The sequence below is a fragment of the Rattus norvegicus genome, chromosome 17, assembly GCF_036323735.1.
Source record: "Rattus norvegicus strain BN/NHsdMcwi chromosome 17, GRCr8, whole genome shotgun sequence".
In the NCBI taxonomy this organism is placed as follows: domain Eukaryota; kingdom Metazoa; phylum Chordata; class Mammalia; order Rodentia; family Muridae; genus Rattus; species Rattus norvegicus.
This window is the reverse complement of record NC_086035.1, coordinates 22,436,774-22,464,624: the sequence shown is the minus strand read 5'-3', so window position 1 is coordinate 22,464,624 and position 27,851 is coordinate 22,436,774. Positions and strand designations below refer to the sequence as shown.

General features: G+C 42.3%; 1 long non-coding RNA gene and 1 pseudogene across 1 annotated transcript; both read right to left on the bottom strand.

Annotated features, from left to right (window-relative positions):
* Positions 1-27,578, bottom strand: LOC120097835 (uncharacterized). Its single transcript, XR_005495644.2, has 3 exons — positions 26,809-27,578; positions 13,394-13,509; positions 1-315 (listed from the first exon to the last, which is right to left on the bottom strand). It is a non-coding gene; the product is annotated as an uncharacterized LOC120097835 (long non-coding RNA).
* On the bottom strand, positions 1,682-2,728 carry Jpt1-ps2 (Jupiter microtubule associated 1, pseudogene 2; annotated as a pseudogene).
* Positions 27,579-27,851: the final 273 nt, after the last annotated feature.

The window sequence follows — 27,851 nt, the reverse complement described above, 5'->3', positions numbered from 1 at the left end:
TGGGTGATTTGTTTTTCCCCCCAGTGGAATTCTTCTTGGGATGAATATTGGTTTGAAAATTCCATGCATGTTTTGATTGGATTCAACTTCCAGATTTAGGGAAGGCCACCTGAGCCAGAATGGCATGTATTTTAGTGCAGATGGAGGGGAAACATTCTTCAGCCCTTCCTTCTCTGGCCTTCAGTTGAAACAGAAGTTAGGAATCTTCATAAACACAGCCTGGGCGGCTCAAACCATTTTATGATTTGCATAGATTCTTCTTGCACCTTATCACCGGGAATATATTATATTTGGGAACTCCTTGTGTCCACATCTCTATGAAAAGGAAATAAACATTCAATGAGTTTATCATCCAAGTGACTCCCTGAAGCTCTGGGTATACATTAGTGCGTGGCACTGATTTTTCCAGCCATAGGCTGTGAACTAAAACAGTCACTTTGAATTCCATTTACTCTAAAAGCAAAAGCCTCCAACAATGATAGATAATAGACATAACTATATCCTATTAGCCTATATAATTAACAATAACAGTAAAGTAAATGTTTCATTCTTTTGTTTATCTTTGTTTATAAAGATAAGTATTTTTAATGGCTTAGTGTTTAGTATTTTATTATAGACTTCTTTTAAATTTGAATTTTAGATTTATTTATTATTTACATGAGTACACTGTAGCTGTCTTCAGACACACCAGAAGAGGGCATCAGATCCTGTTACAGATGGTTGTGAGCCACTATGTGGTTGCTAGAAACTGAACTCAGGACCTTTGGAAGAGCAGTCAGTGCTCTTAACCACTGAGCCATCTCTCCAGCCCCCTTTGTGTATCTTTTTTTTTTTTTTGGTTCTTTTTTTTTTCGGAGCTGGGGACCGAACCCAGTACCTTTATCAGTACTTTTCAAGACTCATCTAAAAATTCCTAACAAAAATAGGAAAAAAATGCTTTCATTCCTACATTTGGTTGTCAGTGAAATTGTTATTTCATGATTCGGATGAGCTATAGTTTCACCTTAGAAAACTTTAATACCTGTGTACACTTTACCTAGTTTTATCTGTACTTCTCTTGTTTGCAGATGCTTCATCAATAAGTAAATAAGTGTTTCTACTTAATTGCTAACGTGGTAAATTAAAGCTGTGTATATTTAAGCTGGTTGTGAAGGTGTCTATGTGATATGCAAACTTGGAGGCCTTTGGGTACATTCCCAGAAGTAGTGTCTGAGTCACACCACGAGCCTATTTTCAGGTTTTAAAGCAGCCCCTTTCTGGTCCTCATTGTGCTTGCACAAGTTTACAGCCAGCTGTGAAGAGTCTGAAGGCATTTAGTGGTGTGGGGTGGCTTGTTTTGCTTTGTTTTGTTTTACATATGAATGTCCTGTCGGAAGACCTGGTAAAGATTTTCCCATCTTCTGTGTGCTAACTTTTTATTGGCATGATGCTTTCCTTTGAGTACAGAAATGAAAATGTTCCCATGAGATCCCATTTGTGAATGGTTGTTCTTACTTCCTGAGCTAGCTCAGCCTTATTGAGAAAGCCCTTATGTGTGTCTAAAGATTGGAGCAAACTCCCTACTTTTTTCTCCCAACTAGAGTAAGAAGTCATTGGGTATTTCTTTACTTTCTATTTTATTTTATTATTAGGCTTTGCAGCAAGTATCTTTATCCATTGAGTAGTCTTGCCAGCTGTGATCTTATAAATAATATTTAAATTCTTCATATAGTACTTTACTCTTTTCAATTATCTTTAGACTTAGTAGTCAGGGATTTACACTCTGTTCGGTGGGTCATGATGCCCTTCTTCATCATGGATACTTTTCTTTCCTTTCCCTTCCTCTCTTCCTTCTTTCCTTCTTTCTCTTTTAAGTGTTTCTCTCTTAAAGTATAGTCAGGTTCATGTTGCACATTTCACAAGCATGAAAAAGCCAACCAACTAGACAGACAAGAGGACAGAGTTCAACAGAAGACGCCAATTCAAGATAAGGCTGGACATGCCACCAGAAGGGTTTCTCCTGGATGGCACTGGTGCCAGGACCACTGGGCTAAGCAAAGAAGCAGTGGGCATAGGCTTCTCTTCCTTTTGCCCCAGGTTACCTGGAAGTCAGTGTCCACATTTCCAAGCATCTCACCATCTTCCTTGAGGTTGATGAAGTCTCCAGAGCTTGGCTCAGAGGAGTTAATTCTCTGTGTTTCAGGCAACTCCAAACTTTCACTGTCTCCACTAAGGTTGGTACCTGCTGATGTGGCCCAAGATGGGGGATTTTCTTTAGGTATCTCAGAGATGTTAGAGGCCATTTATTCTTCTTCATAGCCTGTTCTGTCACTTCATCAAAACCTAATACAGAACTTACCACCTGGAGGCTGTAAAACTTTAAAGCTGTTCCTGCTATTGGGGTTCACATTGTTGAAGATGATAGTAGTGGTCATGGTGCTGAGGGGTGAGGGAGGCTAGCTCAGGGGGAGCACTGACAGGATTGGGACCAAGCAGCACACACAGCTCCTCAATCATGATCTGCCACATTTCACTGGCCTCTGATGCGCCATTTTCTTCTGCTCTGTGCTGTGATTTGTGTATCTGTTGGCGTGGATGTTTCTTCTGCCTTTTTTGAGAGTGTTTTAGTAAACAAGGCTTTCAGAGCAGAGGCAGGGCTCACCTCACTATCACTCAGAAAAGGGAAAACAAACCAATGTAACAGCAACAGCAGCAAACAGAACCAGATAAGAAAACATACTGTAGATCAATTAAAGCCAATTACTGTGCCTTACGTGACCATAGAAATAAAATGGTAAAAAGAAATATTTTCTTTCCTGAAGTTCATTACTTAGTGATGACTAAGTGACAACTGAAGGGAATTTTAAAAAAAAGAGGCAATGGGGCTGGAGAGATGGCTCAGAGGTTAAGAGCACTGGCTGTTCTTCCAGAGGTCCTGAGTTCAATTCCCAGCAGCCACATGGTGGCTTATAACCATCTGTAAGGGGATCTGATGCCCTCTTCTGGCCCACAGATGTATGTGCAGCAGAGTGCTTATGCATTCAACATTTTTTTTTTTTAAAGGCTAGGGTGGAGGAGGCAAGAAGGAAGGGAGCAAAAGAAGAATCTAGTCAGGAAAAAGTGTCACAGAGGCAAGGGACTAATGTTAGGAAGAGGGGAGAAAGTATTAAATTTAACAGCCAATTTGACAGGGTCTAAATCCTCTGAGAGGAAAATGTCAATTAGAGAATTTCCTATATCAGATTGGCCAGGAGGAGAGCCCAGACCACAACAGACAGTGCCATCCCTTCATAGGTGGTCCTGGACTATGCGAGAAAGCTAGCCATGCTGACACAATTTATATCAGCTTGACATAAGTGCTAGGGTCCTTTGGGAATGGGGACCCTTAATTGAGAAACTGATTCCCAGCAGATTGTCCTATAGGCAAGCCTGTGGAGCATTTTCTTGAGGTAGGAAGAACCAGCTCATTGTGAGCAGTGCCACTCCTGGGCTCTGTAAGAAAGCAGGTTGAGCAAGTCAGTAAGCAGCACTCCTCCACAGCCTCTGCATCAGCTCCTGCCTCCACATTCTGGATTTAAGTTCTTGCCATGACTTCCCTCAGTGATACTGTGACCTGAGAGGTGTGCTGGGATGTGGGAGAGCTAAGGAGGGCACTGAGATTTGCTGTAGCAAACCCCTTCCTGTCCAACTTGCTTTTAGATGTGTTTATCACAGCAATAGAAATCCTAACCGAGATACTGGCTAGGCAAGCCTGTGGGTGAGCTAGTAAGAACCAGCAAGAGTGTTCCTCCAATGACTCCTGCCTTTAGGTTCCTGCCTCGATCAATGGCCAAGGCCTGGAAACAAATCAATAAAACCCCCCACCCTCCCCTAAGCTGCTTTTAGTTTGAGTGTTTTTATCACATCAGAATTTAGACTAGAATAGATAAAGTTTTAAAGGTATACAATAAAGAAGTGTACAAGGAAAGTTGAATAAACCTGAGAAATAAAAACCTATAAGCTGATTTTATAAATAAAGTAAAATCAATGGTAAGAATATAGTACATGGAGTAAATGGAGAATAGAGAAAATAAATTCTCTACAGGAGAGAGAGAGAGAGAGAGAGAGAGAGAGAGAGAGAGAGAGAGAGAGACAGAGAGACAGAGACAGAGACAGAGAGACAGAGACAGAGACAGAGAAAAAGAGGGGAGGGGAAGGGGAGGGGGAAGGGAGAAGGAGGAAGGGAGAGTCCAAAAGAAAAATAAAGTCAAAACATTATTTTTTAAGCCCCAAACAGAAGAGCATGTTGGAGCAGCACTGTCTGCAGACTCTGACACTGGAGCCTGCCAGGAGGAAGAGGTGATCTGCTAAAGTTGGAGACTCCTATTACATCCCGATTCTGACGCTGGAGAGACTGGGGGGCAGAAGGGGGCAATTGTTCATCAGTGTTGAGACCACTTTAGGTATAGCCCTTTTTTCTGTACTAGAATGAATCTCTTGCGACTTCTAGCTTTGCAGCCTGTGTCCAAACTGACCTTCCTACTATCCAGGGACTCCCCAGTTTGCCCATCTTGGAGTGGCTACCTAAACTGAGAGGTATTTCCCCAAGTCTTCTGGGCTATGGGAAAGCTAAGTAGGGGCCTGAGATTTTCAGGAGAATCCTCCTCAGTGTCGAACACTCTGAGGGTGGGAATAGACTGTGGAAAGTATCCGTGGGACACAAGAGCTTCAAAGATCCCCATCCCCTGAAAAGTTGAATGGCTTGCTATGGAGTTTAAGCTGTACTTAACTGTCTGGGTCTGTGGGTCTCCACATGCTTATGATTCAGTAAGGAGAGGAGGGCAGCTGAGGCACTGACCCCATCCAAGAATCCTGGCATTTCTTCTCATGAATGTCTGACTCCCAAGTCAGGTAGGGACTGGCCTGTTGACTCCAGGCTTCTTGAACTGTCATTACTTTTGGTTTGGGTTGGGGGAGGGGCAGGAGATCTCAGTTTTAGACAGTAGTTTCCCTCTCATGATGACCCCCAGCCAGTCACAGCCCTCTGAGACACAGAGAATGGCAAAGTAGGCCTCTTCTATACCGGTGTTGATCTGTGTGGGAGCTGTTAAAATTTGAGGCTTATGAGAAATGTGTGCATGCCCAGTACTGTCCCCTCACTGCTAAGCTTCTGGGAGGGTAAAACATGAGGGCATAGGCTCAGTGCAGAACCGAGTTCCATACACACAGTATTACCAGGTAACATTAGCAGAATTCACGCCCCACTTGCCGTGAGTCCTTGCTGTTAAAGCCCAGACCATGCATTGTAGGCTGGATCCCATAGGGTGTCTTCCCCACTTCTTGACCCAGCCATTTCTTTCCCGCCCTTTCCTCAAAGCCTCCAGATATTTCTGAGCCAGCCAGACTCCCTCCTGCCTCATTCCCTTGCCCTGTCTTTTCCCTTTGCCTTGGTGTTTTCCCAGATGCACACAGTTTGGTTGCCGATCACTAGAAAGCATGGTTTATTAGATTCCCTCTCAGTGGAGGACTCCCCTAAGTATTAAAACCTGGACTTTCCCAGCACTTACCACATCACAATAATTTGATCATTTGTTGATCATCTACAAGGAAAAAAAAAAACCGAAAAGATCACAGCTCCCTCATCCATGCTGCCCACAATCGAATCCTCAGCCTTGGTGATGACACCGGATAGGTTACACACAGTCTGTGAATTGCTGGTGGTTGGAGAAATCACTGAACCTCTCAGGTTAAGGTGCTTGCTTCCACTGGCTGAGGAAAGTAGGAAAGGTGTCACACATCAAACCAAACCAGAGAACAGATGGACTGAGATGACAGATGAGACAGCAGCAGCCAGCCCGTCCTTCCTCCTTCAGGGGAAATGTTCACTGGAAGCCTTCAGAATCTGCCGCCATCTTTGTCAATGTGGATGGATTTAGAATCACTGAGGAAACACTCATCTGGGTGTGTCTGAATGCACTTCCAGGAACATTTAAGTGAGGTGAGGAGGAAAGCTCCACCCCGAAAGTAAGCATGACATTTCATGGGCTTGGGTTTCCTGCTACATGAATTGAAGAAAGTCAGCTGAGGACCAGCATGCGGCTCTCTAATTTCTGACCGTGGATGTGATGAGTGACCTCCCATGTCTGCTGCCATGATTCCCCTGCCTTGATCAACTGTACCCTCAATTTGAGCCCAATAGCGCCTTCCCTGGGATTCTTTGCTTGGATATTTCTGCCACAGCAAAGAGAAACTGATATGCAGAAGCCTTGGCTTTGCAAAGCACCATCCCCTCAAAGGTGTGCACCCAGATGTAGGTTGTGTGCCTGACCAATGTGGAAAGGACCTGCTGACCTTGGCATGACCCAGGAGTAAAAACTGAAGGAGAAGCAATGGTCTTTCAATAAGTAGGCACTGTCTTCAGGTCCGAGTGTTATCTAATGAGATTCATAAATAGCGTGTGTGCCTAACATAAAACTTAATGAGAAAGTATTTGTCCTAAGTTTGTTAAATGCCTGGAGACAGCTGATCCCACAGCTGGGTACTTGACATCTCCATGCAGCATGTTCTTAAAGATTTTAAAAAACAGACGGATTATTAGACCTGACTCTTCTTCTTTTTTGTGTGTTTGTGTGCACCATGGGAGATAACACCAAGTGAGTGGAAGAGGTAAGTCCCGCTAATCCTTTTAGCTTCGCCTGCATTTTGAGACATTCTTTGCATGACTATCAGGAAGTCACACTTCCTGGTGACATATTCTGGTGGGAACATGTGCGCCTTCATACCTAACCTTCCTTCTGTATTGACCATACTTAAGACAGAGTACTGTCCTAACAGTGTGAACTGCCCTATGCCAAACCATTCGCATCAACTCGTTTTATTCCTATGAACTCATAAACACATGTTCCCCAAACTTCAATGCTCCTGCTTGCTTTCTGTTGCAGTGATAAAGCAGTGAGTGATCAAAAGCAGCTGGGGGAGGGGAAGGGTTTCTCTTACACTTCTATTCCATCACTCAAGGAAGTATAGCAGGAGCTCAAGCAGGAGACACATTACAATCCAGGAGTAATGCGGCTTACTGGCTCATGCTCACCAGTGTTCTCACACAAACCAGGACCACCTGTCCAGAGACGGCATCATCCACAGGAGTCTGGGCCCTCCTCCATCAATTAGCAATAAAAGAAAATGGCCCATAGACATGCCACAGGTCTTGTAATGGAGGAAAACTCCCAATTGAAGTTCCCTTTTCCCAGGTGACTCTATAGTCTGTGTCAAGTTGACAAGAAAAGCTCATCCGTAAACTCAGCATCTTGGAATGTGTGACCTTTGGTCACTTCTGTTTCCAAGTGATTCCTAACAGATCTCCTTAAGTTTCTTCTCAAGATCGCTGTTCCCTTGGATGATAAGAAAATTTTAACATTAAGGAAATGAGATGGGTCTGTCTTAGACTGCCTCTCTCCAGCCTGGCATGGAGTAGACAAGTTGGAAAAAGTGTGTTGCTGTGGCCATAGCAACCCCCTGACTCACCCAAGCAGCTGAGGCCAAAGTAACCTCCTTCCTAAGTTCCCCCTTGGCCTACGCACATCCTTGAAGAGCCATTAGAAACAAGTGTTTGATGAAGATGAAGTGCTTGCCCAGGCATGACCAGGCAGGCAGCTCAACACCAGGATGGCTTACCTGGTACTGGAATCCATGACTTGGGTTGAGGGACAAATACTGGTTATGATTTTCTAAACCAAGAAGCACCCCCCACTCTACTGGGTAAGAGGTTTGTGGAGAAATATTGATGAATACAAGTTCATTCTACTCTCCAGAAATCATAAAATGAGTCATGAATGCTTCCATTTGTTCAACGTTCCCATGGGCACATCAGATGCTAGTGTAATCTGCACTTCCTGTCTACAGCATGGATGGCACGTGTGTGTGTGTGTGTGTGTGTGTGTGTGTGTGTGTGTGTGTGTATACACACACACACACACACACACACATATATATATATATATATATATATATATATATATATATATTATATGTATGAGTACACTGTAGCTGTCTTCAGACACACACCAGAAGAGGACATCGGATACCATTACAGATGTGAGTCACTGTGTGGCTGCTGGGAATTGAACTCAGGACTTCTGGAAGAGCAGTCACTGCTCTTAACCACTGAACCACCTCTCCAGCCAGATGGCATGTGTTAATATATACCATGAGTCAGCAGCTATTTAGCTCCTTGTTCTCATGTGCTGTGTGATTTTTCAGCTCTGGTTGTAGCAAAAGACAGAAAATAAGGTGTACTCTTGGGTTTCAAGAAGACCAATATTAAGTAATTGGCATGAAGACTATGAAAAGGTGGTGGGCAAGTGGTCTCCAGCTCTCTATGCATGCTGATCTGCAGGGTAATGGAGGACCTTTGAGAAAGCAGTTGCTCAAATAGATTTGGAGTTACAAGAGGTACTGCATACCTCCTGTCTGCCAACTTGAAGTTATATACAGCAGGTACCATGTGCTTACCTCCCAGCCTAGCCCATGGACTAGGAAAAGATCAGCTCTGTCAACAAAAGTAAGGACAAAAAGAGGAATAAGAGGACACTGAGATGGACAGACACACAGCTTTTCTGAAGCCATGGTGACAGTAAACAGCCATACCAGGTATGGAGAAAGAAACATTGTCTACACTTACAAGTAGGACTTACACAGCAGGGTTGGGCACCTGCAGGTCTGCAGTGGGATACATGGGCTCAGTGAATTAGGATCAAGATGCCCACAGGTACAAGCAGTAGTGGCTGTCATGTGGAGCAAGAAGGGAGGATTCCAGATCACACAGGTGAGACCCACCAAGGGAGAGACTTGGGGTGGCAGGGCGAGGTCCTGGTTATGCAACTCGGTGCAGTGAGCCGGTAAATATCAGCTTATTACTCAGTGTTGGTTTCTTTGCACCCACACGTTGGAGATGATGCCCCTGAGCTGGCTGTTGAAATCCCTCCAATGTGTTTGAAGAGAGTATTGGTGAAGCAGATCTTTTTAGGACATGACTAGTCACACAAGGAGTAGGCTGGGTGGAGAGAGGAGAGGTTCCAAATCTGGCTTAGTCCTGAACAAGTAATGTGGGTAATAAGAGCATCATTTTCCATCTCTTCTCTTTGTCCTTGTTAGGAGGTTTCAGTTACTAAAATGACTGGAGAGGGTTGTCAGCCACTGGGTGAAAGAGAATGGGAACAAAAGGGAACATTCTAGAAGAGGTTAGGTAATATTGGTTAAGTGGGATATTGCTCTTCCAGAAATTTCCAAGTGATCACATTTCCTCTGCTGACAATGGCCACTCTCTTTTACTAACCAAGTATGGTAAAGGTTGAGTGGAAAACTGAGGAGTGAACCAGTCAGGTTGTGAAGGGGAGACTCCATTAAGACTTGCCAGTATCAACAGCTGTGGAGAAGAATTTGCCCACTACTATCAAGAGATCTCCAAGTGAGGGAAGAGCTCTCCTGTCTCAATAAGCACATCAACCTCCATGTTTTTTCTCTCTTTTACCACCTGACATTCTAACCAATGAAACTTATTACTGTCATACAGTGATCTGAAACCTGAAAAAATATTGGCTCCTGGCCTTCTGCTCACTGGAGTTGCCACATCTTTGAGAATCTTGTGAAGAAATATCACCTGCTTTGGCAAATACATCATGAGATTAAAGACAATAAGCAAGAAAAATACTTTCTTTGGTCAGGTAGGCCCATGTTTGAGGGATATTGCATTAGTGAGATTTTGGGATGAAAATTCAGTGGCTAGACAATTCTACTCAGTCTTCTGTGACATGTGATTTGAAAGAAAATAGTGCTGTTTGCAAATAAGACCTCAGAAGAAATACATCGTGTTTGTTTCTTTACAATGTGCATCTGTTCAAATGAAACAATTATGTATCCCATGTTCCAAAACCACTGGGGAAAGGGAGCCCGCCAAAGGCTCTGTGCATAAAACACTTGTTTTCCAAGCCCGAAGATTCATGTTGGATGCCTGGAGCACTCTGTGGGTAGGAAAGAACAGACTTCTGAGAATTGTCCTCTAACTTCACACATGTGTGTTGACATGTCAGACCCACTATCTCACACAGGTCATATATAGACACAATAATAACTAATGTAGTTAATAGAAGAATAATGAAGAGCAGTTTAAAGTTTTACTCTAAGAATAAGCTGAGGAACAAGTAAGTCACAGTTTCATGAGCTGGCAGGAGACATGAGTTCCTTAGATCAGAAATAAGAAAACTCTGACACTCGTGTCCTAGCCCTATGTGGGTACTGACATCTATATGGCTGGTTCCATGAGCATGATGGCAAAGAGAGTCAGGATGAACAGTAAACTCCTCTACAGAAAATGAACCATGAGATTTGGGAAATAGAATCTTCCCTGGGGAACAATAAGCACACCCATTCTTTGACCCAGAGGAAACTCCACATCTATCTTCCAAAGCTATTTGCTATAAACGTACTTGTAAATATTATTTCAAATAAAGGAAATCTACTCATCAAATCCATAGAACACGAGGCCTCTAGAGATACTCTTCTGAAGCATACATGTTCCCTTGATGAATGGTAGTTACTCTTTCTAGCCATGTTGCTGGGACTCACTGAGGAGATCTAGCTTTTGGAATGCCTGCAAGGGAAGACTCATTGTGCATGTGGGTACCACCATCCCATAAACTAGGGTCCTAAAAATAAAAGAGGAAGGTGCAGGAAGTGTCAGATGCATCTCTCTGCTTGTCAATTGTGGATACAACGTGAGCAGTGGCCTGCTAACATCCCCACTGCTATGCTTTCCCACCATGGTAAACTATTCCTTCAAATTGCAAGTAAAAATAAATCCTTCCATCCTCAAGTTGCATTTGTTGCACCCATGAGAAAGCCATGATGCAATGCTTATGTCATATACATAGACTAAATGCAATAAAAGACCCCAAGCAACATAGTAATATGAATATTACCCTGAAACTTATAATCTTAATTCATATGAGGCTGTGATTCTGTTACTAGTTAACATTTTATGAATGCTAAAACAGAAACAGTGGTAACAAAACAAAGAGATGTCACTTTGTTTATCTCCTTGGAGATTTTGAAAGAGAATCTTATATCCCAGGTTATATTTGAACTCATGAGCCTCTAGTATTAACCTCTTCAGGGCCCCTTTTCTAAAGCACACATTTCCACTTGAATTTGGCTATTAATAAAGTTAGTAAGCATATAAAAACCTGTTGAAGGAGACCTTTGCAAAAATACATTGGTTTTGAATGGAGAGAAGCCAGTTTAAGTTAGTGATCAAACGGATTGTTAGTCACTCTCCTTTGCTGGCAAAGAAGTTGAGCTTGGGATTAGGCTATTGTGAGACCCCATAGACTGGCCAGAGTTTGTGATGGAAAATACTGCACTGGGTAGCTGGGTCCTCCTCTAAGTATTGGTCCAATGCAGATTTTTATAGCACTAAATAATAACCACTATGTGTGTGCAGGTGTGTGTGTGTGTGTATGTATGTGTGTGTGCATGTACTCATGCCTGTGTGTGTGCATATATGCATGTTTGTGTATATGTACTCATGCCTGTGTGTACATATGTGCATGTGTGTATGTGTGTATGTGTGCTCATGCCTGTGTGCATATGTATGTACATATATGTACTCATGCCTGTGTGTGTGCATGTGTGCATGTGTGTATATGTACTCATGACTGTGTGTGCATATGTGCATGTGTGTATGTGTGCATATGTTCTCATGCCTGTGTGCATATTTGTGTAGATATATGTACTCATGCCTGTGTGTGTGTTTGTGCATGTGTATATGTGTACTAATGCCTGTGTGTGCATATGTGTGTGTATGTTCTCATGACTCTGTGTGCATATGTGTATATGTGTGTGTATGTATGTGTACTCATGCCTGTGTGTGCATACGTGCATGTGTGTATATGTACTCATGCCTATGTGTATATATGTACGTATATGTACTCATGCCTGTGTGTGCATATGTGTATGTTTGTGTATGTGTGTATGTGTACTCATGTATGTGTGTGCATATGTGCATGTGTGTGCTACAGTTAGAAATACTTCATTCCTGAAATACACACTCATTTCTCTTTCAGTTGTCTTGCTCATTATTTACAAATTCCACTCCAGAACTGAATAATTCTACAAACCTCTTGTTCGAGTTCCATCTCTGTTGCTGTGACAACCCCACTGACCAAAAGCAGTTTAGAAGATGATGAGGTTTCCTTGACTTACAACTCCAGGTCATAGTCTATCCCTGAGGGGAGTCAAGGCAGGAACTCAAGGCAGGAGTCTAGCAGCCAATCTGCTTTCTATTCCATACAGTATATTACCTCAAATCAAGGTTGGCTCACTGCCAGAGAAATACAGCACGAACCATGGAGGATGCTGCCTGGCAATAGACTTATGTTAAGCTAGCTTTCTTGCACTGTCCCGGATACCTGTGTAGGAATAATAATGCTTACTGTGAGCTGGGTCTCCTACATCAATTAACAATCATGACAGTCCCCTGCAAACATGGCCATACACCATGATCTAGGCCATCCCTCAATTGAAGCTTTTCTCTCAGAGGACTCTAGGCTGAGCCACAATGGCAGCACTAAGCTAGATACCCACATATACAGAGCTTACTTAGATACTTAAATCTCCCATGAGCCATCTCCAATTTCTAAAATTTGATAAAACTTAACACACTGGGCTGTTGGAGGTAATTTGGATTTAATTGATTTTATTTTTAAATTACTTTATTGAAATAAATATATCCCTTGATATCTTGGCCTTGTAAGTGCTTAAATAATGCCTTTGATCCATGATGGTGTTAATATTGATTTGTGTAAATATCCTTGAATGTGTAATTGTATCTAATGATCGAAAGATATCCCTTAGAGATCTCTATTAATCTGTTACTACAAGTAAATAAATGAGCAAGAAAACAAAATTATGTCCTGGTATCAATTCACATGAGATTTGTAAAGATGATTCCCAACCCACAAAGAATAACAGTCTTGCCTCTGGAGCTCAGCTTTGCAAGTGACTGGTAGTAACGTGACCTTGATCACAGGGAGTTTACTTTACCCACGCTGGCCTCAGTTTCTCCTATTGTAAAGCAGCAAAAATAATTGTTTTTAATGGTATATGGGCTGAGTCAGTATGTGTGTTATGTTTAAAAGTATATAAACCTGGTATATTAAGAAAATTCCTTATAGGTGTGTGATAAAACTATCTCAAACATGAAAGTTTCCTATATTGTTTCAGGTCAGAGTGAAGTTAGGTCTATGCAAACACTAAAATAGTTATATCAACACATATTACATAGGCAAAGTATTGGAGCGTGCTAAGTAGTAATTACTATTTGTTGAATGAATGGCTATAGAGTCATCCTGGGTCTGAGCTGGTACCTGTGGGGACCTACCATAGTCCAGCCTTTGTCACTTTGGTTCCTTCTCCTCAGACAATAAGACAGCATTTTGACAAGTGATTGGCTCCCAGAGCTTCTCTCTTGTGGTGCTTAACCATCACAGTAGCCTGCTGAATAAAAAAAGACATATCTTTGCCCTGAGCTCCCATGGACAATAAAGGTTATCAGTCACACAATGCCCTTTGACATAATAAGATAAAAAGAGAAAATCCACAGTGCTATTCTCTGAAAGCCCATGTCCTGACACACAGGTCACCCTCTTTCCTTTGGTGAATGCTGGCTTGCAGTGCCCCTTAGATAAAAGCTCCCCAGAACAAATGGCTGTCTTTAGAGTGTTTCATTATTTAACCCATGTATTGCTCACCATTGCTCCCTTCCTTGGGATGGAGGTGTGTCTACAGACATTTTCTAACAACTGCCTTGGCAACTAGTTAACACTCAACGTCCTATTTGCAATGACCTATTTGGTCCTATTTGCAATGACCCCTGACAGGACATACAGTAGTAAGAGAGACAAAAAGGACCTGGGGTACATACAACTCAGCAGAGAGTGTGTGTGTGTGTGTGTGTGTGTGTGTGTGTGTGTGTGTGTGTGTGTGTGTGTGTGTGTGAAAATGGAATCAATCCCCATCTCCCACCCCTACCACCTCAGTAAATAATACAATGTCAGAGAGACTTTGGAAACGGTATAGTAATACATCAGGGAGACTTTGAAAACAGTAATTCTATTTTTGCTAGCATATGAAGAATCTATTTCCTTCCTAAGAAGAGCTAGCTAACTTGTTAGAAAAAATAATAACTCTCAACATCGAGTTGACTAGGTGTATAATAAAGCTAGTTCACATTGATTTTAGGAAAAATCTTCATTACAGCTCAAAGGGAAGAAAATAATGGTTATGAGTAGAAATTTGGGTCCAATTTATATAATAAAGCCTAGCCCTCAGCACCTGGATTTATCTGGAGGCAGGGTCTGTAGAGTACCTATGTTGGAATGATACCGTGAAGGTAGTCCAGTATGGTGTTCTCGCAGGGGAAAGGTGCTGTAAGCACACAAGGAGAAGAAGGACATCTACTAGCCAAAGAGAGAAATGGATTTGGGGGAGGGCAGATAGAGGAAAAGGGAGGAGAGTGGGAACAGGTGCTGACTGAAACTTTGTCCCCAGCAGTAGCTTCCAAAGCTGTGGGGAAGTAAGTTTCCGTTGAAGGCCTTCAGTTTGGGAAAATTGCTATGGCAACCCTGGCAAAGGAATGCATCAGCAGAAGACCAAACACATTTTCAGTCACATAGCAGGGGCTCTGTCTTCCATGACTGCCATCTTCCATGCCAGATGCTGTCATAGCGGGCAGAAAGAAGACAGTTTTCACGAATAGAAGGACTTCTTCACACATTTGTGTCTCCTTTCTACACTCAGGTCTCTCCCGTTCAATTTTGTATGGTCAGTCAGCCTCCACAATCTTTCTGAATCTTCCCATATTCATCTAACTTGGGCTGTGGGTCCTTTGAAGCAACTGTCTTAGTTAGGGTTCTACTGCTGTGAATAGACACCATGACCAAGACAAGTCTTATAAAGGACAACATTTCATTATGACTGGCTTATAGGTTCAGAGATTCAGTCCATTATCATCAAGGCAGGAACATGGCAGCATCCAGGTAGGCATGGTGCAGGAGGAGCTGAGAATTCTACATCTTTATCTGAAGGTTGTAGCAGACTATTGACTTCCGGGCAGCTAAGATGAGGATCTTAAAGCCCACACCTACAATGAAACACTTCCTCCAAAAGGGCCTCACGTCCTAATAGTGCCACTCCATGGGCCAACCATACTCAAACCATCACAGCAACGTGAGCTTCTTCTCTTAGTTTAATAAAGTCTGGCCTCAGAAAAGATGTTTTTCTGTTGAAGGAAAGAGTGATACTAGAAATGAGGAGGAGATGTCCTCCTTCCTCAAGGTCTTTGTAGCTTTTTTGAAGGAGTTATTGCCAATATTCAGGAAGTAGGCAGGCAAGGGCTGAATGCTCAGGGCAAGGACAGAGCAAGGACAGACATCGGTCTGAGAAGAGAGGAACAGACTCTAGGGGGAGAGACCTACGGGAACATAATGTTTCCTCTCTAGACAAGAGAGATCAAGGAAGGCTTCAAGGACCACATGGGGCTGATTTTCCTCTTGCTGCTTATGTAGATGAAATGGGCTAAGACAGGAAGAACAGAACCAGTTAAATGCAAAGCTAAAGGAAGGAAAATGCTGAGCATGTCTTAAGGTAGAAGGAAAAAAAGCTTGCAGTAAAGCAACTGTCTCATACACAAGGCAGTACCGTGGAACATTAGTGCTCTGTATTAATTTATACGGGTCTAGGCCATAAAAGTCAATAAAGTTATTTGGCTAGATGTTGGAGACCAAATGACTATGTCCAGCCATAGAAAACAGTCACAGTTATTATAAACTATATTGTGGCAGACAATTTTCTGTATACAAGTAAAATATTTCCTCCAACTCTGTCCTTGGTAGGACATCTTAATCCCCACCCCCACCCCACATTGACACGTGTGATTTTTTTTTTGCCCTGTCAATGAAGTGAACAAAATAAACAAGACTTCAAAATGAATACTTTCAGAGATTTAAAACACCAATGCCCTTCCAACTGGTACAATAAGTACGAACTTTGTTAACCTTTCAGGAAAATGGAAATCCTAAAGATTGGAATTTGGTGTTGTGGCCTAGCCCAATGTCACCCATTCTCTATGTCCTGGGAAGCTCAGGCTTTCGGGCTCTGTTTTCCAAAGCAAGCTTTCAATTCATATCACCCTTTATTGTGTTATGCAAGTAATGAGCTTCCCCCAGATTGTTGGCTGCCATGACTTAAGTTGGCAGGGACTTGGCAAACTTCTTCTACAGAATTTTTGCCTCAGAGAAGAAATTACTGTGAAATAATGACAGCACTTTAGATACTTTTGGTAAAGCCATGAGAGTTAGAAACCCTGACAGTTACAAAGCAAAACAGAAAAAAAATCATTTTACTAAAATTGAAGAATGGGCGGACAGGGTAGGGGTTGAAGATATTGAAAGAGAACAATTCGTAGTTAGAGGGGATGGAGTTGCAGGAACAGATCCTTAGCTCTATGGAGTCAAATGAAGGATATATAAAGCTTTAATTAATGAAAATGTCATTCCTTATTAATGGGCAAGATTTTCACAAGTGAGGAGCATCTTGCTTTGAAAAGGAACGCAGACGGAAGAGAAAAGCAGACTTTGAGAAGACAGCAAAAGAGTGGCTCATAGCTTGGTCCTCTGCTCTCATGTGACAGGGAATGGGGAAAGACTGGGCTTCTTGGAGCAGGATTGAATACATTTAGTGAAATTGTTTTGGCTTCAGAATGCATTTCTCAGAAGGCAACAAAAAAATTAGCCTACATGAGAGTCCGGTCATCTGAAGGAGAGGTGGTTAAGAGTCATTGATTATAGTAACAATGGTGATGGGGAGATGGGGAGATCCAGGAGATATTGGCAATAAAAAAACAAATGGGGACACAAAGTACAGGGAGCATAGGTTAAAAAAAAGAGGGAGTCTGTAATGTCCCTAGATGCTGGTAGGGGGGGACTTCTGGGTCAAAGACCTCTTAGTGATGTCCAAGGAGGACAGGAAACATAATCACCCTGGAGCTCACTGTTTATGTCTTACGTGGTTACAGACACTTCTATGTTCTTTTAATAAATTAAGACCAACGTTCTTGATCTCCTACCTTCTAAAAATCATGCTCATACGCAGTGGAACTGTTGGCTTCCTCATCCTGAAGAGCTGTGGTGGGGTAGAGGGGTGTGTGTGTGTGTGTGTGTGTGTGTGTGTGTGTGTGTGTGTCTAATTTCAAAATCTCTACAAATTTTCACTTTGACTACATTTTGTGCTTCTTTGATATTCAAGAATGTTCACACACTGTCCCTGTGTCAGTGAAAACCATACCATAGAAGGATGAAGAGTTATGTACTAAACGTAAGGTCATCCCCATAATGACAAGAATGAGGATGAAAAAGAAATACACACTCAAAGAGGAATATATCATTTGGGCAATATTTTCCCCAAAGTTTCCGAGCTAGAGGAGAATTATGGAAATTCTCCTAATCAAAGAATCAGGCTCTTCTGCCAGCAGATAATCTCTGTAGGAGAGAGAGGAACCAATCACCCTGGAGATCTAACCCAGGCTCTGCCTTTTGAATTACATAGACTTTCAGATGTTCTTCGCCTCTCTAGAGTAAGGCTACCTGGGTTCTACTTTTTGTTGTCTAAGCAGCCAGGGACAGCTGCCTCATTGCTGCTTTTGTTCCTAGGTCTTGGCTCTTCACTCACCCTGGGCTATGTGGCTTTTCCAAAGCTTTTCCTGTGAAAGAAGAGAGCCATGTCTTTAGCTTTGTCTTAGGTTCCCTAGCGTACCTTCATATTATTTCATTCTTATGAAAGACCAAGAACCAATAAGACTTTTTTTTTGGTATAGGAGCTTCACAAACTATAAACTGCTTCAAATGACAATGCCCTTCTGATAAGAAAACTTTATCAGAAGTCCAGAACTTCCAACTTAACAAAAGCAGAGGGTTATATCATACAATGGAAATTATGATGACCACAGCTGATGATCAAGAGTCATCAATAATCCTTGTAATTATGATTGATAAGCATCATGAAAATAATGATCACTAAGGAGAAAAGCATTCTTAGGCCTCTTACATTTTTGATGACTTTGACTAAAAGCAGGTAGTCGATCCTGTATCCACGGTGTTCCATGTGCCTCCTGGGGATCTTCTTCTTCATTTTGTGATTATGTCATTAGTTTTCTTATTTGTTTGTTTACAGGGACTTGTATAGCCCAGGCCACCCCCAGACATGCTAGGAAGCTAAGGAAGGTGAGCTTGGATTAATCTCCCAGTTCTGGGACACCAGGTATGCTCCACCATGTCTGGGTTATTGAGTGGCTCAACTTGGTCACTAAGTCAAAGGTCACTGGCTATTGGCTATTACAGGCTGGTATCTTTGGCAGAAAACTATATTCTGGGTACTAGCCCTGGCATCTGTAGGACTCCTGACTTTGCTTGTGTTTGTAGTCCTCAGCCTTCTGTGGCTAAATCTACATTTTTTTAGAAGAAACTCACACATCTTGGAGTGATATTGTGGGTACACTTTCTGTTCCCTCAGTGACTTTTGGCCTCAGGCAAGCTGCAGAAGCTCTTGGTACTTTGGAAACATGTTCTTCCCCTTATGTTTCTCTGACAGGTGCTGTCAGCATGAGAACGTTCTGGAAGCCCCTTAAATCGTAGACATAAAATAATAATTATAAGTAATAACAGTAATTAACTCCCATCATGATGAGTCACCTTTAAAGATTCAATGACAATTTTTCCAAGGTTGCCCCTTGCTGGTACCTTAGTGACTAAGTCTTGTATTTCTTAAAGAGAAAACATTTTTACCCATTGCAAAGATGACTGAGAAGGTTTCCTAGTTTATATTTTGAGCATTTGGGTGGTCACCTTTGATAAAGGAAAACATCCTTAAACCCCAAGAAAACAAGGCATGTGTTTCAAGGCTATTGATACCCATGCCCGCACCTATAAAATGAATCATTTTAATATAAATGTGTGTGGTAAATGAATCTAGCATCTGTACTTCTTTAACCTTTCCTGGTCCCCAATAACCATACAGAGAAACCAAGATTTATATTAAGCTGCACCTCACCACTGGGCAGTTAAATGATCTATAATAACCCCTATGCTAATCTGGCTACTCCTTAGTTCCATCCCCATGAGACTTGGCGTTTAATATTGTTCTAGCTCTTTCTACTTCAGATGTCTCTTCCCATGGTGTCTTCTCAGACCGACTCCTCCTCATGGCCAATCTGAAATGAACTCCCCTTCTCCTCCTAGCTGGTGGAAGCTTCCACTGTATCTCTCTTTACCCAGCCATTGGGTGATCCATATTTATTGACGAGGCAGAGAATAAATGGTAAGAATTGTTTGCACAAACTTGAGACAGAAGATTCTTGACCTGAGGATTACAATGCCCTCTCTGGATTGAAACTAGATTGGAGGGCGTAGAAATCAGCATTTGAATAGCACAAGGATAACCTTTGCATAATACATAAAAACGTTATGCCTACACATGCCAACAAGTTTGCCTTTAAATCCCTTCTGTATTCTTACAGTAAGTAGCTTATCTCTCAAATAAGCTTCCTTTTCCCTCATTCAAAAGCAAATGATGGGAAACTGAAACCTTTGTACTTTTCCTATGAGGCAATTACGCTAAGTCACTTTACAGCCATTTCATTGCTACAACTTGGGACTAATTTTCTATTTCCCCATCAAGTTCAAGGTCATGGGCAAGATAGATACCTACCTATCGGTAACCATCTCTTCAGCAAGCCTAGCCAGAGTTAATTTATGCAATGAAACAAGCTGTTCTCTCTTTGCTGCCCCTGTGACTTATGGCCAATTTATTTCATTTGTTTGTAACATAGTATAAGCTTTGAGGCTCGTTGAGATACCACTGGTACTATTTATTTTTTCAGATTTAATAAGAACAAGGGGGAGACCTTTCCTCCTAGCCTAGGAAACAAAATTAGACCCAAGAGTTATGAATTATCAACATATAATTGTGAAAATATTCCACAGAGCAGCCTATGTGCACCCAGGACTATGGAGGCTGCTGGTGATGTAAGGAGGCCCAGTCCTTCTTGAATGAATCATCCATTTATTTGCAAAGTTTCATCTATTCCAAGTTTGATAACCATACCTAATTATATAAGTATCAAATTCCACTCCTCATTTCTGGCCTAAAGGGCCCTATAATCTTTTCAAAGCAGGCAAGATGATGATGAAAAAATGTGAAAACAGGCTTCACCAAGGGGCATGGTGTCAAAGATCTTCGTTCTGAGACCTAGCTAAGTTAAGTTAATTCTTTCCTCTCCTGCCATTTCTTATTCAGCCACGGGTAACAGAGCAGGTTCTCATCTACAACAATGTAATGCCAGAAAGGTGTATGATAAAGATACAACTAGCAATGATATCTACATATACAGAGCAACTACCCCCAAATCTGTCCATCATCTCCAGAAAAACTTACAATGTCCAGGGTCTCCCTGCATTGCCTTCTAGAGACTGCGATAGGTTTAGTTTGCCTGGACATGATCTTACAGCCAGAACCTTATTATAAGCTTGCGAAGACTCAGAAACACTATCAAAGGTTAAAGAAAAGCACTTTCCAACCTCGTATAGACACTGGAATTCTGTAGCTGAGGTACTCTCTTTGGAATATTTAGAGAGTCCCTCCTTCAGATCAATAATATTCTCTTGTGCTTGTATCTACAGATTCTTGGTTTGAATGACAAGTTGGTCTTGCTATAAGGGATGGGGATTGGTCAGACTCTTTTTTACTAAGTAAAATGAAAGGCCAAGTTTAAAGAAGGCATCACGGTGTGAGTTCTCTCATGGCATGGGGCACTCTCGGCGTTAACAGCAGAAGATCAGCTAAGTGGATTCTAGCGTTGTAAAGGCAGCCTAGAAGGATGTTAGAACAGATACCTCTAAGACATCGTCTGCGGTGTGGAAAGCCTGTGGTACAGAAGTAAGAACATACTGGAATTGGGCTTTCACTCTTGAACTTTGGATTTCTATGGCTGTGTAACCTGGGTACCATTTATTAAGGATATGAAGTTGCCTCGGAAGAGGAAAAGAAAAGGGCACCTGAGCCAAATATCAGTGTGGACACAAACAGCTTATGACAGTTCAGATGGGCTAGTCTGTCAGACACTGTTTACAGCGCAGTGAGTGGGACATCGGGGATTGTGCTTTTGTTTTGGCCTCAACACCAGATCTCCATCTAGTATTAAAAATTCCTTCCTTTTCAGAGCCATTAAGGATTCTGTAGGATTCCCCACTACAACCATGAGCGAACAACTTTGCTTCTATTCCTCCTTAGTCATTTCATCTGCCAATCACTGAAAATTCCCACGTGTTGTCAGTTGACACCAAGGAAGCAAAAAAAAAAAAAAAAAGAAAAAGAAAAAAAAAAGAAAAAAAAATCCTGATTGTCAGGCCACATGATTCATCTTCTCCCTGGCAATGTTTGTTTTGCTTATTTTTATTTCTCATCTTGAAAGAAGTACTTAAATATCTTTCATGTAGGAATACATTTTACTGTTGTTAAGACAGCTAAGACAGCTTCCTCCCACCCCCAAGCAGGGATGAGGTAGCCAACGAAGATTTTTGAGATGTTTTTAACTGGGCAACAACCATGTTTTCCAACTGCCCAGCAAACAGATATTCTGTGCTCCAGGACCCACCCCCTCTGCTTATCCAAAGGCAGGGGGCTGGAGAGATGGCTCGGCAGTGAATAGCACAGACTGCTCTCTCAGAGGATCTGAGTTCGATTCCCAGCACCCACATCAGGTGGCTCGCAATGGCCTGTCACTCCAGCTCTAGGGAGGCACATGTACATACACATATACATATGGAGGTGCAGGTGCACGTACATGTACATTTACATACATGTACACATGCACACATATATGTATATATCATATACAGATACAGACATGCTTGACTCACATGCATATACACAGACATGCTTGCCTTCAGGTGTGCATGAGCATACATACAATTAATGTCCTTTTAAAGAATTTAAACAAAAGAGTGCTGTTGGAAGGGAAAGAACTCTTTTTATATCCCTTCTTTTATTTAATCTTTTTTTTTTTACACTCTGGATTTTGTTCCCATCCAGCTCCACCCTCTGACTTCCACATCCCACACCTCCTTCCCACCCCTCCCCCCTGCCATGAGGATATCCCCACCCACCCACACACTACCCTCCACACCCACCCCACCAGACCTCTAACCTCCCTGGGGCCTCCAGTCTCTCGAGGGTTAGGTGCATCTTCTCTAACTGAACCCAGACCCGGCAGTCCTCTGCTCTATATGTGTGGGCTGCCTGGTTTGTAGTCAAGTGTCTGAGAGATCTCAGGGGTCCAGGTTATTTGAAACTGCTGGTTCTCCTACAGGGTGGCCCTTGTCCTCAGCTTCTTCCAGCTTTTCCCTAATTCAACTACAGGAGTCAACAGCTTCTTTCCATTGGTTGGGTGCAAATATCTACATCTGAGTCTCTTCTGCTTGTTGAGTCTTTCAGAGGGCAGTCCTGATAGGTCCCTTTTTGTGAGTGCTCCATAGCCTCAGTAACAGTGTTAGGCCTTGGGACCTTTCCTTGAGCTGGATCCCACTTTAGGCCTGTCCCTGGACCTTCTTTTCCTCAGGTTCTTCTCCATTCCACCCCTGCGTTTCTTCCAGACAAGAACAATTATGGGTCAGAGTTTCGACTGTGGAAAGGCAACCCATCCCTCACTTGATGCCCTGTCTTTCTACTGGAGGTGAGCTCTACAAGTTCCCTCTCCTCGCCATAGAGCATTTAATCTAAGGTCCCGCCCTTTGAGTCCTGAGAGTCTCTCAACTCTCAGGTCTCTGGTACATTCTGGAGGGCCCCTCCCCCAACCTCCTACCTCCTGAAGCTGCCTGCTTCCATTCTTTCTGTGGGCCCAGGGGGGCTTCAGTTCTTTCCCCCCCTTCCCCACCCCCGACCCAATACCAGATTATGTTCCCCTCTCTCTCACCCCCTTTCCCTCTCAGGTTCCTCCCTCCCTTCCCCTTGTGATTGCTTTCTTCTCCCTTCCAAGTGTGTCTGAGGTGTCCTCACTTGGGCCCTTCAGCTTTTTTTTTTTTTTGAGTTCTGTGGACTGTATCTTAGGTATTCTGTATTTTTTTTTCTTTGACTAATATCCACCTAGTAGTGAGTACATATCATGCATGTCCTTTTGGGTCTGAGCTAACCTCACTCAGGATATTTTCTAGTTCCATCCATTTGCCTGCAAAACTCAGGATGTCCTTGTTCTTAATAGCTGAATAGTATTCCATTGTGTAAATGAACCACATTTTCCCTATCCATTCTTCTGTCCTGGAACATCTGGGTTGTTTCCAGCTTCTGAATATCACAAACAAGGCCACAATGAACATAGTGTTACATGTGGCCCTGTGGCCTGGTGGAACATCCTTTGGGTATATTCCCAAGAGTAGTATTGCTGGGTCTTTAGGTAGATCTATTTTCAATTTTCTGAGGAACCTCAAGATTAATTTCAAGAGTAGTTGTGCCAGTTTTCAGTCCCACCAGCAATGGAGGGAAAGTGTTCCTCTTTCTCCACATCCTTGCCAACATGTGTTTTCACCTGAGGTTTTTGATCTTAGCCATTCTGATTGGTAGAAGGTGGAATCTCGGGGTAATTTTGATTTGCATTTCTCTGATCACTAAGGACTTTGAACATTTCTTTAGATACTTCTCAGCCATTCGAGAATTCTCAGCTTAGTTCTATACCCCATTTTTTTGATTCTGTTGGTTTTTGTTGTTGTTGTTTGTTTGTTGTTTTTTAGTTTTTTGGGGTTTTTTTCGTGGTTAGCTTCTTGAGTTCTTTGTATATTTTGGATGTTAGTCCTCTATCAGGTGTGGGGTTATTGATGACTTTTTCCCAATCTACAGGTAGTCAATTTGTCTTATTGACTATGCCCTTTACCTTACAGAAGCTTTTCAGTTTCATGAGGTCTCATTTATCAATTCTTGATCTTAGGGTTTGAGCCATTGGAGTTCTGCTTAGGAAATTTCCCCCTGTGCCAATGAGTTCAAGGCTCTTTCCCTCTTTCTCTACTAGGCTCAATGTATCTGGTTTTATGTTGAGGTCCTTCATCTACTTGGACTTAAGCTTTGTGCGAGGTGACAAATTTCTTGAGTTGATTCTGTGAGGGTGGACATTTCTCACATGATGTCTCCATGGCCTTCTGAGAAAGTTTCCAATGAGCCAATCTGGAACTTCTCACCTGAGGATTTATTTGGCACTTTGTGAGCACAGAGGAATTCAGTGAAATCCAAATTATGATGGAGGAGCTGAAGAAAATTGATAATAAACTCTTCTTTATCTTCATCGTGAGTCTTACACATAGTCATGTTCCAACCTGCCTCAGATCACTGGCCTACCCCAGCCTCCTTCTGGATTCCTGAAGGCAACATACAGAACATGGAAAGAAACTGGCCTCCCTCTCTCCTGATAGTTTTATGTGGCAAGTTAGAAGCAAACTGATCCACCATGTTCTTAGGTAGACAGTCCTAAACTGACAAATACACACTGTTACTCAAGATTTGGTCAGAAATGATTGAAACCTAGCTTGGTCAAACTTAAATCCAAATAACGCGATTGGAGTATGTCAGTAGTACACACCTGTCACTATATTTGTGTTCACAGATAGCCTGCAGCAACTCTGAACCTATGCCATTCTTATAACCAGTGATCTAGAAAATGAGATGCCATAGGAAGAAATCTGGACCAGAAGGTTGAGCACTTAAGCTAAAGAGAATGTAAAAACCAGATGTGACAGTGCAATCTTGTACCAGGCGATGTCTAATCTGTGCTCCTTGGATGGTCTGCATCCAGATCACAATCAATGTATCCTCATATATTAGCAGACTTCACCTCATAATGCCAAAAAAATTAGACTCTGTGCAAGTAATCCTGAGACTAACAAGACAGAGGCAGAAGTATTTACCATACTAAGGTTTAAGGCCAGCGTGGGCCACTAAGAAGACCCACAGCACCTCCATTAACAAAAACATTTAAGGTGGTATCAAGGTTAATGGTGTCAAAGCTAATGATGGCTCTCCGTCTGCTCATGTTACACTGTTAAACTCTATTCTAGACACATTGAATTATCAAGCTAATTATCAAAACATAAGTTAATGCTCCAGAGAGGAAGTTCAGGACCTGAGTTCCCGGAGATTAGGGGCAAGATTTTTAGAGGCAGGATGGACTTGATTGTCTACAGAATTTCAGATCACGAAGAGAAGTAGCTAAGTCCAATGTGAATATCAGAATGTTTACAGTGGCAGTTATGGTTTACATTGTAGTACAAGAATTGAAGGGAAAAAATGGGTGATATCTTCCTCCCAATAGAGTGGCTATTGTATTCAGTATTTTCTGGAGACTTTCGGTGTATTGATGTTATACATTAATTGGCATTCAATACTAAGACAAAGAGCTATACCACATAAAGATACACTGGATGAGGATGTAATGGACTTAATAAGGAAAGAAGGGAGAGAAATAGAGAAACCATGGATAAGGACAAAGAATGCCTCTAAGGGAAAGTAGGAATTATATAAATACCAAGTGGCAGGACATCACAGCAAACAAGAAAAATCCCAGTGTAACCAATCACAGTGATGCATGACTATAATTCCCACATCCAAGGGTCAGAAGAAGAAGGGTCAGAAGGCCCCTGTCTCAAAACTCTAAGAACTGAAGGTAGTACAGGGGTAGCAATTCCCAGCACAGAAAGAATTAAAGATCAGACAGAGAGGAAAGAAAGAGGAAGAAGAAGGTAAATAAAAATCTAGACATGAACTCCAGGCAGAGGAGGGGAAGACCATATGGATGGATAAATCTCCGAATATAGGCTCTCAAGTCAATTTTGCATCCATTTAGGAGATCTGAATGAAATGGACTCATAGCATCTTTCATCTTCTACTGAAAGACCAAGGAAGGAAGAAGCTGGAAATGAAAAGAGGAGCCAGGGAAACAGCCAAGGCAACATAGCACTTTTAGGCTCTAAGAGCTTAAAAGTGGACTCTCGGACTGTGTTCTGGGAAAAACAGAGCTTAAAAACAATAGTGGAAAATGTCTAATTCTTCAACACATTCCAAGTGTTGGACAGTGCAATAGGCTTTGGTTATCTTGTTTCTAAGTTGAAACTTTGCAGCAAACACCTCAGACACCCAGGGATCTGCCCAGCCATTTCTTCTGGGCACAGCAGCCCCTGGCTATGGGAAATCTCTGGTGACAATATGAGGGAATGCCTCTGTGACATTCATAATTAAACTTTCATATCTTTTAGGGCGAAAACAATGCTCAGAGTGCAGGCATTACTGGAAATTCATTAAATGAACCTTTTTTTCCTGGGGTCAGTGTTTACTACAGTCTTGATTGTTTTAGAAAGAAAACTTTATGAAAGGAAACCAGGAGCATTTCTCCAACTCCACGAGGACTGCAATAACAGGAAACGAAACTCCTATTTCTGTAGTTGGTCTGATAAGAACTCAATAGTAGACCTTCTGAAGGCCTGTGGTGACTACTGTTAAAGACATAAATTATTATCTAGTGCACGGTCTTGGCTGGGCAACTTAGATCGCGGCTTCTATTTTTGGTGGCAGAGACTCTTATATATCTGTCACTTACTCCAGAAAATGGTAAAAATGGGCAAGTTGGCAACAAAGAAATTCTTGCTAAAAATGTGGTCATGGAGCTGCTCCAGACACTGAACTTGAGCTTGAAGGCAAGGGGAAGCTTACTCAACAGAGGCAGCTGAAACTGAAGACTGCAGCTGTGGTACTCCCATGAGGACAAGAAATAAGGGTCAAAGATGCTAGAGCATTCTGGGAATGAGAGAAGCATGTCCGGTCTGTTTCACCATGGGTGCTGTCTGTTCTCTGGAAGCACATGGTGGGAGCAGAGAGCTGATGAATGGTGATGAGGCACTCCAGTCTTGAAGCAATGCTTCCACAGGATGCTCATGATGAGGTCATGTGTTTGTGGTGGAAGTAAAGTTACTACAAGGGGGTGCCAGTGGCTATTTACAGTTGAGACGCTGGGGTCATTTCCAACCCTTTCCCAACCAGGCCTTTTATAGAAGCTAGAAGCCAGCAGTCTTATATGAAAATTTCCTTTGATCAGGCAAGGAAATAGATGGCCCAATGTGGCCCACTTGCTCATTATAAATCTTCAAATTCAAGCATGTAGCCAATTGTATGACAACACATCTCCTCAGCTTTTCACCAGTTACATTGCAATGGCAAACCTGATCAGAAAGATGCACATGCTTTGTTTTCAAGTGTGTGTCCTCTTTGGTGCCTTTGAGATAGCCAGGAAAGTCAGATGAGAAAGCCAGGAGGTCGGTTAAGTCACAGTTATCTGAAACTGCATCTTCCAAGTGTGGGTGGTATGGAGATGCAGACATGGGGGCTCTGTAGGTTGTAGTTCAAAGGTTGCTACAAGGACGTGATCTTCAGCTCCTTAATCTTGTCAACCTACTAGCAGCTTCCTTGTTTGCTGGGACATTATGACATCATCCCTTGTCGACAAGGCTCAGAGAAAAGAATTGTTGTATGTCGTTAAGTCAACAGTTTGCAATGTTGCTAAGACCATTCAAGTAGCAGAGGGTGGGATGTGTGCCTTTGACCAATATCATAGATTCAAGTATCAACAATCAGGATGTGAAATATGATGCCATAGTCTAAGCCCTCTACCCCCCCCCCCCGCCCCCGCAAAGCAGTCAGCTGCTGACATTTTGCTAGTCCTTTACCTTTCTCACTGTTGAGGCCTACATTTATCTGTA